Source organism: Rhododendron vialii, chromosome 9a (assembly GCF_030253575.1).
Source record: "Rhododendron vialii isolate Sample 1 chromosome 9a, ASM3025357v1".
NCBI classification, from domain to species: Eukaryota; Viridiplantae; Streptophyta; class Magnoliopsida; order Ericales; family Ericaceae; genus Rhododendron; species Rhododendron vialii.
Window position 1 is genome coordinate 27,620,412 of NC_080565.1, and position 18,385 is coordinate 27,638,796.

At 38.2% G+C, this 18,385-nt stretch overlaps 1 protein-coding gene across 1 annotated transcript in view; it reads left to right on the top strand.

Annotated features, from left to right (window-relative positions):
• The window catches only part of LOC131302114 (LEAF RUST 10 DISEASE-RESISTANCE LOCUS RECEPTOR-LIKE PROTEIN KINASE-like 1.1), a 41,161-nt gene that overhangs the window by 15,318 nt on the left and 7,458 nt on the right, over positions 1 to 18,385 (top strand). The window lies entirely within an intron of this gene.

An 18,385-nucleotide genomic window follows, 5' to 3' on the forward strand; every position in this document is an offset into this window, starting at 1 on the left:
AGCAATTACAAGTTAACTCTACTCCTAGAAAAGAAAAGATAAATGCCTGATTGACGTTGTTTGTGTGTCCTTGAAACTGCTACTAACTTGTTTTTAAATAGGCCTCCCTACATTTGAATTCAAATCTTCCCCCCAAAGTAGTAGTTGAACATTCCCTCAAATTTTGATTAAGAACTTCCTCCAACTGCCGATCATGCCCACGTTGAGAAAATTGTCTTGGTAATTGCGGTTATCATTCTCTTCAATCGTGGAATCATGGGGTTTAATTCCCTTTGACACCTGTCACCTGATCGACGGGTCAAAGGGCCATCGGAATACGCCACGTGTAGGCCAATCGACGGACAAGACTTTTTTATAGTTTCACCATCGATTTACTTCCATTCTAAATTATTAAGGTGAGTCCATTCTATTCTCCTACTTGTCCATATTTATCCTTGCCACGTGTCGCCTGATCGACGGGTAAAAATGGAAATCTTAATTGTGGTACAAACAATGCCCCCCTTATTTGTTTGAGTTAAAAATCATTTAACTCGAATAAATAATTCCTTTGCCTTTTCCAAAAGGCGTGATTAACACACGGGGCTCTTCCAACGTATATATATCCTTTCGTTTATAAAAATTAAGGCACCGTTACAAACCATCAACCCCGGAATCGATGGCGCCCAAGAAAGCTCCTCAAAGCAAAGCAATGGCTTCCAAAGCTTCTTCCAAGTCGTTGACTCCTTGATCAACCCAGAAGAAAGAATCGAGTTCTCAAAAAACTGAAACCCCAACAAAGTCCTATCTCCCAAGGTACCCTCAATGCCTAAGGGAGGCACCTCAGTTACCTCTTTATTTTATTCCTGTAGTCGGTCATCCCTCCAAATTCATATTGGGTCCTATTTATTCTCCAAACTCCCCTGATTCACTACCGACATATTATCCGGTGAATTTCGACGAACCTTTACTCCTCTCGCTCCCAGGTCTCCATCGTACTGGTTGGAATACCAGAGGAACAATCCGATCATGGCCCACTGTATTCCCATCTTGGACAAAGTGGGTTGACCGTATGAAGAGATACCTACATCTCTCGTGGCATGCAATGGGAATTTATGAAGCTATAGACCTATCTACACAGGCCTTTGAATTTAACCCCAATTTGATTGCTGCTGCTGCTTGCTTTTGGTCTGTTTCATCTAACACCTTTGTTTTTTCATATGGCCCCATGAGTCTTACTGTTTTGGATATCATTCATCTGACCGGCCTATCGAGTGTGGGTGCAGAAGTTAATGCTGCCTTGGATCATCGCCCTTGTGATCCACCGTTTGAGACCTCTGATAACTCATGGAGTTATGCACATTTTATATCCCTTTTTTGTACTTCTGATCTCAAAGAGCCATCATTTACTGAAAAAGTAGCATTTTACTTGTATTGGCTCAACAAATATGTGCTATGTGTGTCTGGTTTGAAGATTACCAAGGAATATTTTCGCTTGGCCATTTGCTTAGCTCAAGATGCAAAGCTTGCATTAGCTCCCTTTGTACTGGGGACATTGTATAAAGGATTGTGGACATTCACACAGAATAAAATCACCAGTAATTGTGGTGGTCCCTTTTGGATTCTCCAAGCATGGTTGTATGCCTATTTCCATTTCTTAAGCCCACAAGTTATTATCCGAAGAGGAAAGATGGGGGTGAATGCCTGAGCTATGCGGAATACTTTTTAGCCCATGAACCCAAACATGAGGACTCATCCTTCAAGAGGTACTTCAAAGCTTTTCATAGCCTTGTTCTTGAAGAATTACCTAATTGGCTCCCTTTCAAGGACTGCCATTACTCGGCATCACAAAGGATAGAACCCATCCTCAAATTTTTCGTTCCGGCTCAAATGGTCAATGAATTTTAGGCTAGTATCTTGATATCAAGGTTCCTGTCGATAGGATTCTCTCCATCAACTACACGCTTCTCCAACTGTAGTTTCGAAGTTTACATGCCAAATCAGTGTGCTAGACAGTTTGGTTTGTCACAAGGAATCCCTGTCCCTCATACTCATCCGAGGATTAAGGACTTAGCCAAAACAAGGCCAAATGTAACCCAAACTTCCTTGATTACGGAACTGATTGGTCAATTTCAAGGTATCAAGGCCAGTTTCCAGCTAGCAAGTTTTGTGGCCGATCCCTCTCTCACTTCAGAATTCAAACTGTTTTGGGATTGTATCAAGCCTACCATTTTCAACAAAGAATTGAGTAACTGTCTTTTGAGACTGGACTCTGAAGATTCCTCGTCAGGTATCCTCTATGAAATCATCCTCCTTTGTAGTTATGAGGGTGTCATTCTTATTAATTATTTCTCGTGATTTCAGTTTCTAAGAAGGCTCTTGTCTCCAAACCAAAAGGGCCAAAAGGTCGAGATAAAGGGAAGCAACCTGAGGTTTTACTTCCCTCCAAGAAAAGAAACAAGAATTCTCAAGTCCAAAGTACATTGCGAGATCCCCCACTTATGGCAGATGCAATGAAAGGTCTTAACTTACCCGATCGACGGACAAGTCTGCCAGAACTCAGAGATATTGGTAACATTTAAAAGGGTAAGATTCTCATTTTTCTACTAATTTGGACTTCAGATATCGTGTATCAACCCTTTATTGATTCATTTCTTTTCTTTCATATCTAGAAAACAAAGAGAAGACTTCAGCTGGCACCTCAATCAGATGACGAAGGTAATAAAGACAAAGGTTTGATTATAAACCTATCAACCCCTGTTAATTCCTCTTCTGTCAATCAACTTGACCTTCCATTTAATGCCCCTTCACCTTTAAAATGTCCAGCACCAATTTCGGACGAAGGTGTCAAAATTCTAACATGGGCAACAAATCAGCTTTTCCAGAGGTTTTACCATTTGATCCAATTACCGAGCTCATTTTGAGTTCAGTACCAAATTCTCCTATGACTCTGGAAGCTGATCCCCTTGTAGAACTAGAGACTTTTAGAATTGAGCAACCAGAGATCCATTCTCCTGCTCAAAGAGAAAGAGTGCCGGAGCTTCTTGTTGAACAATCAGGAATTCATTCTCCTATTCAAGGAGAAACGATGTCAGAGCCTGTGGAACCATTGACTGAGGCTATTGAATTCTCAGAGCAGTCGCAGACTGAAGTAGAAATCCATAGGCCAGATTTGATCATCAACCCCACTACTCCAAGGGTTTCTCATTCATCTGCCCATGAGGCTGATACTGAATTGTCAGCCAATTCACCAAACTCTGACTTGGACCTTGTGCTGACTAAGACCAAGAAGTATTCTGAATTCTATTCCAAGTCCATTTCTGAGTTTTCTGAATTTCTGACTTCTCCACAATCCTCCGAGCTTAGTGAGGAGACAAAAGATGAGATGAAGACCTTTTTTGAGCTGCTTGAATTTCCACTGTTGGAAATTGCCACTGATCATTCTGCAGCTTTTACTAGCTATATGAATTGTCTGATATCCAAGAAAGTTTTCCCACTGTCTGAGCAAATCAAGCTTGAGGAATTTGGCTCAATTGTAAATGAGAGTTTGACAGTAGCAGCCTATTGTCAGAAAGAGATGAACAGCAAACAGGATACTCTCAATCAATTTGCAGCCATTTCAAATAGTTTGGACACAATGGGAAGCAATATACATCAACTGAAGGATGAATTACAGCAAATTGAAAATGAAAAGGCTGCCCTTCTTGCCCGTTTGAGTCAACTCGATGACCAATAAAAAAAATTTATTAGCACGAAAGGAGTTGATCAGTCAAGAATTATCCAAGCTTTCCTGTGATGAGCGAGGAACTAAAGCTATCATCACAATGGCCAACACCGACTTTTTGAAACATCAGGAAAAATACAATGCTACAAACAGCAAGTGGAGTAATTTTTCCAGGTTGTTCTTGGAGGTTAAGCTCAAGAACCAATAATTAGTCTGTATATTACAACTATAACTTTGGCCTATGTATTTCAGGCATCTATTAGTTGTATTCTTTACTTTTTTGCGATGTTTAGCCTTCTTTTCAAGCTTTTATGGCTTTTGTTTTAAAACATTTGTATTAATTCTGAGTATGCTTATTCTATTCCTGTATTTCTCAAAATTACACGAATCTCTAAACGGCTCTCGTCCAGAATCGATAGGGAAAATCAACCCCTGCTTGCTTACTTCTTTTGCATTTGAAACAAACCTACTGATAGGGTCAATTCATAGGAAATCATGAAACCATTAACCGATTATTCCGTTCCTTGGTAATGGATGTAAATCGTGGCTAAATATTAACTACTTTATCGATGGGATAAACCTATGACATCCCATGGGAAACACCAACCGTCTTCTCCTCCACTTCCTGTTAGTGGAGATGATCATGCGTAATAACTGCTTTGATTAACTGCTTGGAAAACCTAACCGTTATTTATCTTTTCCTTTATAAATGAAACCTTTATGGGATTGTTGCACATCGATCCTCTCTTATTCTCAATTAGCTTCTTACTTTTCATAATTTTCTGCTCATAGTCAAATTGAAAATCATGGAAATCGATCAAGACACCCCATCGTCATCTTTCAATGTCGTCGATCGGCCACTTTCTCCTATTACAACCATTTCTGGCTGGGATGATCCTTTGCATTCTAACCCTCCATCCAGTTGGAGTATTAAGCCACCCACTGAAAGGGTAATCGTCAGAATGGAGGATCCTCCTCTGTATCCCAATTCAAGTATTCGACGCTCACACGTCAAAGTCAGCTATCAATTTCCCTGGGTCAGAGAGGAACCACTGGCAATGCTACTGGATTCACTACTTTCCATGCCATATAGGCCAATGCCATTTCAACTGGTAAAGGCAGGTGGCAAGCCAAGCTTGGAGAATCATGAATCCTTTTTTGAGAGGGCAAAAAATCAACAAGCTTATTGGAAAGAAATGGTGAGAAAGCCATTTTTTCCTGATGGCATTTCTGATGACCAGCCTGACATCTCTCCCCTTCCTGAGAACCCTGATTGGTTTCAAGAATTGGAGAAACTAAGGTATAATCCCCCACTATCTCAAGCCCATGTAGGGTATTCGATTTATAGAGATTCTGATGAAAATACAGCCAAAGAACTACTGGCTGCTTTTGCCTTTCTAGACGTTCGCATTCTGGAGGAACATGTCCCATATTTGAACTTCCTGTGGGCATGTGAAACCCTCCAATTTTATGAGAGTAGCCTCATTACTACCCATCTTCATGGGTTTAAATCTGCACTGCCTCTTATAAGGCTTTGGATGAAGACCAGCACTGCTGCTTTCTATGATCCCTTTTGGGTTGATTATGAAGTTCAACATGACAAAGTGGTTAAACTTCATAACAAAGTGTTGGACTTAAATCACTCCAATTGGGAGCTACCACCGAATTCCTCAAAAACTCTATTCAAGAAACATCAGAACTGGCTTCGGAAGAAAAACCACAAGAGAGCCCATCTCTTAGCTCAAGCTGAAAAGAATGTAATGGCTATGAGGCCATTAGTAGATAAGAAGATAAAGATGGATGCAGAGGCAATGGCTAGGGACAAAGAGCATGCATTCCTGACCTATGCTTGGGAAAAATTTCATGTTTTTGTTACTTGGAGTTTTCCACATTATTTTGAGATCATCCGAATTGATGCTGATGGTAACCCTGTTGAACTCATCAATGCCTAAATTTCCTTTCTAAATAGGAAATTTTATGTTTATTTCCTTTTGTAAGCAGAAAATGTAACTTGTCTTATTTTGAATGAAAAGTTAGCCTAAGTTTATAGGCTTTCACCGATGATCTGTTTAGGTATGAATTATCTGTCCATCCAACGATTAACGTTTTCATTGGTCGATTAACTCCCAAGGAGATGGAAAATATGCCTTTAAATACTTTTCATTAATTGTTCTTTCATGAACACTTCCAAGAATAGATTCTAATTGATAAGCACCACCTCTTAGTACTTTTAATACACAAAATGGTCCCTCCCAATTTGGAGACCATTTACCAAAATATCTTTTCTTTTTCTTATCTAAAGGCAGAATTGCCTTCCAAACCAAATCACCTTCTGCAAGTGATTTTTCATGGACTCTTTTATTATAAACTCTTTCTAGATTTTTCTTTTGTGCTTGTATATTATTTAAAGCATCTTGTAACGCCCCTGAATTTTGGTCAATAAAAATTTCGTTAAATATTTGAATTTTATTTGAATTACTTATTTTCTCTTAAGTGGCTACATGATTTCTTATTTATTTTCGTCGTAGTTATATTTCGGTCGTTGGTTAAACTCTCAACTAGAAACCTTACGTGATCAATTTAGTTAGTTTCCAACCGACTACTTGGAGGAACCAAGCAACCGACTTACCTAGTTGCTAGATGAACCTTTTAGACCTTTTGAAACTCTTGAACCTTTGTCTTTACCCATTGGTCCATAATGGTTAGGGTAATCTTTGTCCATTGGACAATAGGCCCCCCCATTTAAATATTTTGGTAAAGTACAAGATATAGTATTTTAATGGTGTATGTTCATATGTGCAAAGTACATTTATTCTTTGTTTATTAGGGATTCTCCCACCCCTCCATTATCCATTGGTTAATAACCACAAGGGTAATTTTTGTCCATTGGATAATAAACTTTTTATTATAAAAGTACATGTAGTCTTTTTAAAAATCTTATTTTAAAATAAAAGGTACTTGTACTCTTTTGTCCATTGGTTATTAACCGCAAGGGGAATTATTATCCATTGGGTAATAACCGTTAGGGAAGTTAGTGACCCTTGGATAATAGAGTCTTTTGACCAAATAAAGTACCGATGTGACTAGGGAACCTTCCAATAAAGTTGATTTGACTAGTCAACCTTTTCAACCCTAGAAAATTACTTATTTATTTCCTTTTATTAATTTGGTTTTATTCTTTGTCCTTTGGACAATAAAAGTTAGGGAAACTATTATCCATTGGATAATAGAAACCCAATTCTTTATATTAAAAGGGTTTTGAGCAAAAGTACTTGAATAGACTTTTATAATTGCTTTAAAGTACTTTTTGATTATTTTATTATAAAAAGTTTCCTAGTTATTATTGTCCATTGGATAATAAAAGTTAGGGTATTTATTATCCATTGGGTAATAACCTTATTCTTTCACCAAGTACATGGGTTTATTAAATTAGTCTTTTTTCAAAAACCCCATGGGATGATGTACCAATATTTTATTATGTGTTGTACCTTGGATTTAAAAGCCTAAGATTTTCTAGGTACCTTAATAATATTTTATATTGGGGTTTGTACCCAATTGGATTTGTTTAATGGGAGGTGTGATCTACCTAGATTACAAAGTACCCTAGTTTATTTATTTAAACAACATGTGCCTAATTGGATTTCTTTAATGGGATTTGGATTTAGAAAATTTTGTACCTTTGTACCTTTCTTATTCTTTCTTGCATTTATATATATATATATATATATATATATGTGTGTGTGTGTGTGTGTGTGTGTGTGTGTACTAGGAGAGAGAGAGAGAGAAAGAGAGAGAGAGAGAGAGAGAGAGAGGTGCCGAGAGAGAGGAGGGAGAGAGGAGAGAGAGAGAGAGGAGGAAAGTGAGAGGAAGATTGGTTGATCTTCCATTGTCCTTTCAAATCCATGGGTAAATCTTTCCCCTAACCAAACTTAACTCCCCATTTGTACCTCCATGCTTTGTTTAGAACAAAATCTTGTACCATTGTCTCCAAATCTTCCAACAAATCTCCCATAATCCCATCCAAGGACAAATCTTAGCCATGCAAGCCTACCATTTAGCCTAACCTAGCCATGCAAGCCTAGGGTTAGACTTTGATCTTTCAAAGATTGCATGCCATGTGTCAAAATTTGAGGTAGAGAGAGAGAGAGAGGGGGGCCGGCCTTGAGAGAGGAGAGGGAGCCAAGATTTTTCCTATAAATAGGACCCCATTCCAAGCATTGAACTCACACCTCCCATTCTACAACTTCTCTCTCTAGAAAAATTGTGTTCTTTCTTTGTTCTTTCTTTTGTTCTTCATGTTCTTGAGTTGTTCTTGAGTTCTTCAAGAAACTCAACGTAAGCCGCCACTAAACCGCCACTCGACCACCCCCTCGATCCAAAAGTAGTAGTAGTAGTAATAGTCAAGTAGAAGTTTCGAGAGAAACCTTTCTCTTTCGAAGCTACCGGAGACCACCGTAGGAAGTTACTCCGCCCGACCACCGACGTACTTCCCGTAGCCGACTAACCTTCCGTAGCCGACTACTGCCAAGAAGTAAGGTAGGATTCCTTGTCCCCTAACTCTACGTATATGTAGGATATCCTTATCTTCCTATTTACTTACTTACTCAAGTATAAAGTAGGTTATCTTTATTTACGTACTTATCTCGAAGTATTTGTATTTTTGATATTTAAGATAGTTATGAGTATGCATATATGAATTGCTTGTATTACTTGTGGTGTGATAAAGCATAAGTGATTTCACTCCAAAAACGTCCGTACATGTGGCGTTGTGCTTTGAATAAAGCATAAGTGATACACTCTAAAGGCGTCCGTATATGTGGCGTTATGCTATAAGTAGTAATTGAGCGTGATAAGTAATATTGAATTGGATGATCTTGTTAGAATGATTCCTGCTTACTTTTGTCCTACCGCGGAGTCTTTACATGTAACGAGACACGGAAATCGAGAAAGTAGAAACATGACACCTAGGGTGTGGTTAATGAAAGGAAATGTTTTTTCGAGGAAGAAAATATTTTGAAACTACATAATGACCAGTTTTGGGTGGCATTATGTGTGTGTTTTGTGTGCCAATGGGAGACCGGGACGGCGGAACCATTGTGAGGATACTCGGGAGTCCGGAACGGTGGAACCGAGGTTGGGTGTGTGCTTGGTTATCCGCGTTACGGAGCCAATGCAATGTGTGCCAATGGGAGCCCGGGACGGCGGAACCATTGTGAGGATACTCGGGAGTCCGGAACGGCGGAACCGAGGTTGGGTGAGTTAAACGAACGATTTTTGAAATGTTTTGGAAACCGCAATGTGGCCGGACTTGCCCATTGTGTGGTGTGTGTTTTTGTGTGCGTTCCCATGGGAATCCGGAGCGGCGGAACCATGGTGAGGTATAGCTTGGTTATCCGCGGTACGGAGCCAATGCAAATATTTTTGTGTGCCAATGGGAACCCGGGACGGCGGAACCATTGTGAGGATACTCGGGAGTCTAGAACGGCGGAACCGAGGTTGGGTGTGTAGCTTGGTTATCCGCATTACGGAGCCAATGCAAATATTTTTGTGTGCCAATGGGAGACCGGGACGGCGGAACCATTGTGAAGATACTCGGGAGTCCGGAACGGCGGAACCGAGGTTGGGTGTGTAGCTTGGTTATCCGCGTTACGGAGCCAATGCAAATATTTTTGTGTGCCAATGGGAACCCGGGACGGCGGAACCATTGTGAGGATACTCGGGAGTCCGGAACGGCGGAACCGAGGTTGGGTGTGTAGCTTGGTCATCCGCGGTACGAAGCCAATGCAAATGATTTTAAAAAGGTTGGGTGTGTAGCTTGGTTATCCGCGGTACGGAGCCAATGCAAATGTTTTTGTGTTAAACAAATGGTTTTTGAAAGGTTGATTTGTAAATGAAATTGTTGACACAGTCTACGATGAGTCGCGTAGGAGAAACTCGGAAATCTTGGACACCAACGATAGATGATTAATGAATGTGGATGTGTCATTGATTAACTGTGTATATACTTATCATGTGGAAATTGATGTTGTATTATAGCTTTATTTATAAGTTATGGGTTAGCGGGTATGGGATTACTCTGCTGAGCTTTGTAGCTCACGGTGTTGCCTTTTGGTGACCCTGACATATTATATCGGTGGTGACGCTGGTATAATGTGTCAGATCTTGTAGATGATCAAGATGAACAGTACACCTTGGAGGCTTTTGGAGCTGAGGAGCTGGCTAGGATGGAGAAGGAGGAAGAGTTGTAGTTAGGAACCTTAGAACCCCCTTCATTTGTGTAAATATTGAACTCTTGTGAGAGTGTTTGTTGTAATAAGAGCCAGACTCCATTTGATGTTATCAATAAAATGTCCTTTTAACGTACCCAAAATTCGGGGCGTTACACATCTATTCTGGATTCTTCCAGTCCATCCAACTCTTGATACATTGCTTCCTCGAAATCCACATTATTTGGGCCATAATGCCTAGCAACTCTGTGAGATGTAATATTAAATTCAACGGGTAATACTGCAGCTTGGCCATATACTAACTCATATGGTGTAGCTCTTGTGCTTTCCCTTTTTGAAGTCCTATAGGCCCATAGCACTCTTGGCAGTAGATTATGTCATTCCCTTGGATTGTTAATTATCATTTTAGATAGAGTATTCTTGATAATTTTATTTGTAGATTCCACTTGCCCATTTGCTTGGGCATAATAAGGAGAAGAATTCAAGATTTTTACTCCATATGAATTAACATAAGTCGTTACTTCGTGACCATTAAACACAGATGCTTGGTCAACCGTAATTGTTTCAGGAATACCAAATCGACAGAAAATATACTCTTCAATGAAATCAATTACCTGTTTCTGCGCCACACACTTCAATGGGATGGCTTTTGTCCATTTCGTAAAATAATCTGTAGCTACCATTACATACTCATGTTGTTGAGAATAGTGAAGAATTATTTCTCCAATCATATCAATTGCCCACCCCCTGAAAGGCCATGGTTTAACAATCGATTGTAAAGGAAAAGCTGAAACCCTTTGAATGGGTCCATATTGTTGACATTTTTGACATCCCTTAGCATAAGAGATACAATCTTTCTTTATTGTTGGCCAATAATAGCCATATCTTTTAAGTAACCATTTCATTTTCTCTCCAGATTGATGGGAACCACAAGTCCCTTCGTGAACTTCTCCCATAACTGTCATTGTTTGGGATTTAGCAATACACAACAATAATACTTCATCTGCAGATTTTCTAAACAAACCATTTCCCACTATAACATAGTTAATGGCCCTTTGCTTTATATTTCTATCTGTTTTCTCCTTTTGGTTCTCTAGGAATTTCCTTATTGGAACCCTCCAATCATCAACTAAACTTATTTCCATAATATCAAAATCATTCCCATCTCTTTCGATAGAGAAAGGCAAGAATCTCTTTTGGACTTTTATTAATTTTTCATTTTGCCCTTCTGGAATCCTAATTTCAGAAGCAATTTGTGCCATTTGATTAGCATCACTATTCTCCAATCTATAGACATGTTGCAAATGTACTTCATCAAAATATGACACAAGAATTTTAACTTTCTGTAGTTGTAATTCTAATAAAGGATGATTGCACTTATATTCACCTGTTATCTGTCGAATCACCAACTGTGAATCCCCCGTAACATTTAAATACCTAATATTCAATTCTTTTGCAATCTCTAAACCGATAATCAAAGCTTCATACTCAGCTTGATTGTTGGTCAAGATCCTGCTTTCATCTAACCGAAAAGAAAACTGTAAAAATTCCCCTTTTGGAGATGTAAAAACTACGCCTGCTCCAACCCCTCTGTCAGTTTTAGAACCATCGAAAGACAATCTCCATGGTTTCATTTCAATCATATGTATCTCAAATTCATCCTTTTCCATTAACATGTTAGGATGATTAGCTACGAAATCAGCTAAAGCTTGCCCTTTTACTGCTTTTTGAGGCCCGTACTGTAGATCATATTCTATTAAAGATAACAACCATTTCCCTTGTTTGCCTCTTAATATGGGCCTTGTTAAGATATATTTAATTATGTCTGTCTGTGCAATTACATGTACCGTCGACGGTAACACGTAACATCTTAACTTGATGGCAGAAAAGTATAATGTTAAGCATAACTTTTCAATAGGCTTATATTTTATCTCACATTCATTTAATCTCCTACTAAGATAATAAATAGCTTATTCATGACCATTTTCATTATCTTGAGCCAAAAGACAACCAATCGATTGGTGTCCTACTGATATATATAATTTTAAAGGTTTTCCAAATATTGGTGGCATCAGAACAGGAGGCATTACCAATGATTGCTTCAACAATTCAAAAGCTTTCTTATGTTCTTTTTCTCATTTAAAATCTTTCTAAGACTTTAACTTCAAAAGTGGGGAAAAAGCAAGAGTTTTTTCAGATAAATTGGAAATAAATCTTCTAATAAAATTTACCTGTCCCAAAAACTGTTGGAGCTCTTGTTTATTTGTTGGAGGCTATGCTTCTATTATAGCTTTTGCCTTATCTTTATCAACCTCAATCCCTTTCTTATGAATCAGAAATCCCAAAAAATTTCCAGCAGTAACTCCAAAAGCGCATTTCATTGCATTCATTTTCAACTTGTATTGTCTCATTCTCATCAAGACTTGCCTTAAGTAGTCTATATGCTCATCAAATGTATGTGATTTTACTACTATATCATCAATGTAAACTTCCATAAACCTTCCAATTAGGTCATGAAAAATCACATTCATTGTTCTCTGATATGTCGCCCCTGCATTTTTTAATCCAAATGTCATCACAATCCATTCAAACAAACCAATATATCCTGGACATCTAAATGCAGTTTTGTGTGTATCTTCTTCTGCAATAAATATCTAATTATATCCAGAATAACCATCCATAAAAGAAAGAAATCGATGGCCTGCGGTTGCATCCACTAAATGGTCTACAACAGGCATATGATACTCATCTTTTGGCAATGCTGTATTTAAGTTTTTAAAATCGATGCATATTCTTACCTTACCATTTTTCTTAATTACAGAAACAATATTTGAATCCATTCAACATACTTAACAGGCCTAATAAATTTGGCCTTAAATAATCGTTCCATTTCTTTCTTTACTTCTTTTTGAACTTCAAGTGTCATCTGTCTTGGAATTTGTTGATATGGAACAAAGTCCTCTTTAATAGGAATTTTGTGTTCAACCAGTGATCTATTCAAATCAGGCATATCAGGATAATCCCAAGCAAAACAATCTTTGAATTCAAACAACAAATACTTCAAATGATCCTTCATTTCATCGAGTAAAGCAGCACATACATAAAGAATTCTAGGATTTTCCTCTGTCCCTACATTAAAATCCTCTAAAGGATCTTTTACTTATGCTTTATAATCATCAAGTTTAGCAGGAGCAACTTCTAGATCTTCCATAGTCAATTCCTTAAAAGTCAAAGGACTATCATCTACTACACAGTCTACCCAATTACAAGAAATAGGCTCATCAGCCTCTAATTTCCTAGATACAATGAAAGAAAACAATCTCTTAAAAATAGCTTTTAAAGTAGCTAACTCTTCATTTACATAGCTCAAATTATCACTAATCATGGGAAACCTTTGATTTAAAACCACTAGACCTTAGTATCATGTTAGGTCTAACAAAATCTCCACTTATTTCCTTAAAACCATCTGTAATGTATTTAAGGAATTGACTTTCAGTAAGGCTTACCCCTATCGACTTCACTTCTGAACCTTCAAACTTGATTGGCCATAAGTCTTCATCATATAGACCTGCCTCCACGTTGTTGGTATCTGCTTTGAATGGATGTTTATCTGCCCAGAAAATTTCCATTCCATCGACCTCTCTATCCTCTCCTTGTTTCAAAAATATTAATGCCTGATATAAAGAAAAGGGAACACAACCGTTTATGTGAATCCAATCTCTGCCTAACAAGGCATTATAATTTGAGGAAGAATCAATAACAAAGAAAGTAGTGTTCATTTTTCTGTTTCCAATTTGTAATTGCAAATAAATCACACCTTTAGCAGGTGAACATCCTCCTGCAAAATTTCCAACTGTCACTTCTGTTGGGATCAAGTCTGACTCATTTTTGTTTAAAATCTTCATCATTTTCGAAGGCAAAATGTTCACTATTGCTCCATTATCAACCAAAACCTTATTAATAGGTTGCCCATTGATATGAACCATAATATATAATGGCTTTAAATGCCTGACCAGAGCATCCTCAGGAGTCCTCAAGACAACCACATCTTTTTCTTTTGTGTCTTTCTCAATTTGAATAGACTTCTTCATTAAGTCTTCTTTTTGCTAATTTATTTTCACTATAGCATCTGTTTTGTCTTCAACATCTCCTTCTAAACTTGTTGGCTGATTAGGTTTTGCCTGAAAAGTTTTTGGCAAAACTAAAATCATGTTGCAATGAACTCTAGTAGGGGAAACTGGCCCGAATTGGATTGTGTCCAGTGCTTGGCCAAAGGTGGTAGACTTTTGAGAGTTTACTTTATCCTTGTCATCTTTGAAATCTTCTTTCATCATATCTGAACTGTTAACTGATAAAAGATCATCATCTTCATCATCTTCTAACAATACTTGTTGAAATTCTTCCATCTTCTTCTTTAAGCTCTTCTTGAATTCCGCCTTTTGCTCTTTAATCGATAGAGTAGGGGAAGAACTTGAACTTTGCCCCCCAAGCCTTTGAGTAATGGCTGGTTTGATTGTTTGCCCCCCAGGTTTTTCTATCTCCTTTGCTTTTTGTTTAGGCACTGTTGAAACTGGTATAGTGGACTACCTAGTCCAAACCATAGGGGCTGCCTGATTTAGAATTGTTCTGGCCTTTATTTCTGGCCATTGTGTTGAATCCATCGTTATCTGCTGGTCTCTTCTTTCTCTTTCTGAAATCTTCCTTTGTAACCTCCTTTTCTGAGTATTGGTAATGGGCTCGAACTCCCTTACATTTGGGAATTTAGGATGTCTTATTGTATCCCACCCATGATGCTCGATATTTGGTGGAATTACCATCCTTCCTTGATATCCATCTCTGACAAAAGGCATTCTTCCCCTTGATCTTACACCTCTTGGAAAAAAACCTCTTCATCTTCCACTCATAAATGAAGGTGGATAAATTAGACTTGCATCTGGTTTCCCAGCTAGTGCTGGAATCACAGGATATCCTTTAAATAGGAATGGTCCATCATCTTCCCCGTACCATTTGAGTGATTCAGAAGGTATAAAAATCCCAGGGTCTTCACCTTCAAAAATCAACTTTGGACCTACATAAATTTGCAAATCACTACTTCCCATAGTATTGAATCTAATGGAACGTTTAGCATAGGTACCATTGTACTCTTTTTCTGCAATAACCTCTTCCCCTTTCTTGATCTCCTCATCACATCTCAAACAGAAATAATTCTCAAATTTCTGCCTCACTTGAACTCCTTCTTCTCCTCCCATAATTTCTTCTTCTTCTTGAATCCTTCTTTCAATTTGAGATGCCATTTTCCCTTTCTTCAATCTGGCAGTCACCATATTGACCTCCACCAAGGGAAAATGATCAATATCAATACCCATTACTTCTTTATTCCCCTTAGCATACTGTAACAGGCCCTTCTAGATCAGGTCCTGCACACAATTTCGAAATGTAACACAGTTGTTAGTATTGTGTCTAAAAGAATTATGCCACTTACAGTAATCTTTTCCTTTTCTATCCTTTTCAGGAGGAATCATATGCCCTGGTGATAAAGTTAAGAACTTTTGATTAATTAGTTCATCAAATAGTTGATCAGCTTTGGACAAATCAAATGAGTATTGTCTAAAATTTGCCTGATTTCTCCTGTTTGGATGAGATGAAGGCATATTCACAGGCTTCTCAGCCTTTGTTAAAGTATCACAAACAATTGGTGCTTTTCTAATCACTTGGGCAACATCAATCTCTACATCACCTTCTATATCTTGGTAATATGTACCAAGTGATTTACTTTTCATGTATTCCCCTTCTATAAGAATTGCCTCATATCCTATGGCTTTAGAAGTAAAATCAAATAAATCTCTGAATTCAGTCCCAGTAAAATGTTTTTTAAAATCATAATCTAGCCCTTCCTGGGCTATCTTCACTATTTCAGATTCAGGGATGTAAAAGTGACACTGATTCCTAATCTTTTTGAATCTGTTCATATATTGTTCAACAGACTCTGAAGGCTTTTGTTTGATTTTGGCCAAGTCTGCTACTGAAATTTCTGGTGCATGCCTAAAGAATTGAGTATGAAACTGTTCTTCCATTTCTCTCCAAGAACGAACAGAATTTGGAGGCAAACTAATGAACCAAGAAAAAGCAGTTCTAGTAAGAGAATGAGGAAACAGCTTTAATTTTAGAGCCTCATCTAAATCTGCTTCGCCTATTTGTAGGCAAAATCTCCCAACATGCTCTATGGTCGACTGATTTTCCTCTCCATTGAAAAGAACTAAATCTGAAATTCTATAATGCCTAGGAAAAGGCACATTATCAACCCAGTTTGGATATGGTTTCCTAAACATAGGTTTTTCGATTCTCCATAATCCAGGACCATACATGTCTTGCATAATATTTGTGAGTTGAGCCCTTAAATAAGGCACCTGAATTCTTCCGGTTTGATTTAAAGGACCAAGTGTTTCAGGTCTAATATCATACCCATATGGATAATCTTGTCTTCTTATGTTTGGTGGATCATACCCATAAAGATTTGGATCACCATTACTTGGAATATTCCTGTTGTCATTCCTAAAAATATTTGCATAAATATTTTGCCCTCCATGGGCATTATTTCCAATATTTCCAGTCTCTGTTCCAATAGGGACAGTAGTTGGTATATTTTGATAAAAGTTCTGATTTTTACCATTGCTAATATTATTTGGAACTCTATTCATACCAATAAAAACAGTTTCAAAAGTTGGATTATCAAATACCTGCGTAGAAGGTTCTTCAGTATTACGGTTGACATATCCACTGGTCTGTCCAGGGTTAACATTTACATTAACTGGGACTTCCACCGTTGGTTGATTTTGTGTCACCGCTGCCTTAAACATAGCCATCAAAGTTTTGGCTACCTCACTTTCTAGATCATTCAAAACTCTTGCAAATTTTTGGATCAAGTCATATGACTCGATCTCTGGACCATTTGGTTGGCCCCCTTCTGGACTCCTCTGGTCCGGATTCACAACATTGATTCCATTTGCATCACTTCCACCATTAATATTAGCAGAATTGTTGTCATTGTTGCCATCTGTTGGCAATTGATTCCTAGTCTTCGGTGCCATTGCTCACTTCCAAATTAGTAACGAGCCCTCCTTCTAGCGCCAAAATTGTTACCAAAATTCTCTGTTTTCTTTCCAATCGACAGGAAATTGTATCGTAAGCTTGCTGGAATGTGGGTGTGAAAAGTGGAGTTTGGTTTCTTGCCGTATTTCAGGACTTCTTTGGAAACAAACAATGAAGTGGATGAAGTATGGAAGAAGATTAACAAAATGGACTTTATTAACCCTCAAAGTAGAAGAACAATCAATCAAGATGATTGAATGAGCAATTACAAGTTAACTCTACTCCTAGAAAAGAAAAGATAAAGGCCTGATTGGCGTTGTTTGTGTGTCCTTGAAACTGCTACTAACTTGTTTTTAAATAGGCCTCCCTACATTTGAATTCAAATCTTCCCCCCAAAGTAGCAGTTGAACATTCCCTCGAATTCTGATTAAGAACTTCCTCCAACTGCTGATCATGCCCACGTTGAGAAAATTGTCTTGTTAATTGCGGTTATCATTCTCTTCAATCGTGGAATCATGGGGTCTAATTCCCTTTGACACCTGTCACCTGATCGACGGGTCAAAGGGCCATCGGAATACGCCACGTGTAGGCCAATCGACGGACAAGACTTTTTTATAGTTTCACCATCGATTTACTTCCATTCTAAATTATTAAGGTGAGTCCATTCTATTCTCCTACTTGCCCATATTTACCCTTGCCACGTGTCACCTGATCGGCGGGTAAAAATGGAAATCTTAATTGTGGTACAAACACTATCCCTGATGATTTATTCTGAAGTTGAGTTTTCATGAATCTTAGGAATGTTTCTCTCTCTGTTTGTAGTTGATTTATTCAAAGAGGTATTCGGGACACTTCCTCGGAACATTTAGTTTTAACCTTTTCAAGATGAAGGGTTTTTTTTTTTTTGTGTGGCTCTTTTTCAACGTTACTAGAAAGAGCCATACAAGCTCAAGAACAGTTCCAGGCTCAACCGAATCGTTATCATATGTTCCATTCCACGCTCTCAATTGGAGTTACGAACTTCCCTAGAGGACAACAGACCAAAATTTATAAAAGTTGCTAAATTGTGCAATAGAATTCTAAAACACTATCTCTACATGTAATGAGGTAAACGATTATATGTACCTTTTGAATGTGTTGTCAACCTAGCGACATTGTGACATGGGCCCCTCTCTCTTTTTTATCGGCGAAAGCCAATATTGTTAGAATGATAAGATTAGCAGCTTGGAAGAGGGGTTGAATTCCTGACCTTCTTTCTCGTGGCACCTAAGTGCATTCTTGATGCCATTGGGCCAAAAGCCTCTTGGCTCTTGCCATGCGCTCCTTGGTAATTGAAGAATTACGACTCACCCAATTCCTAATGTAAGTA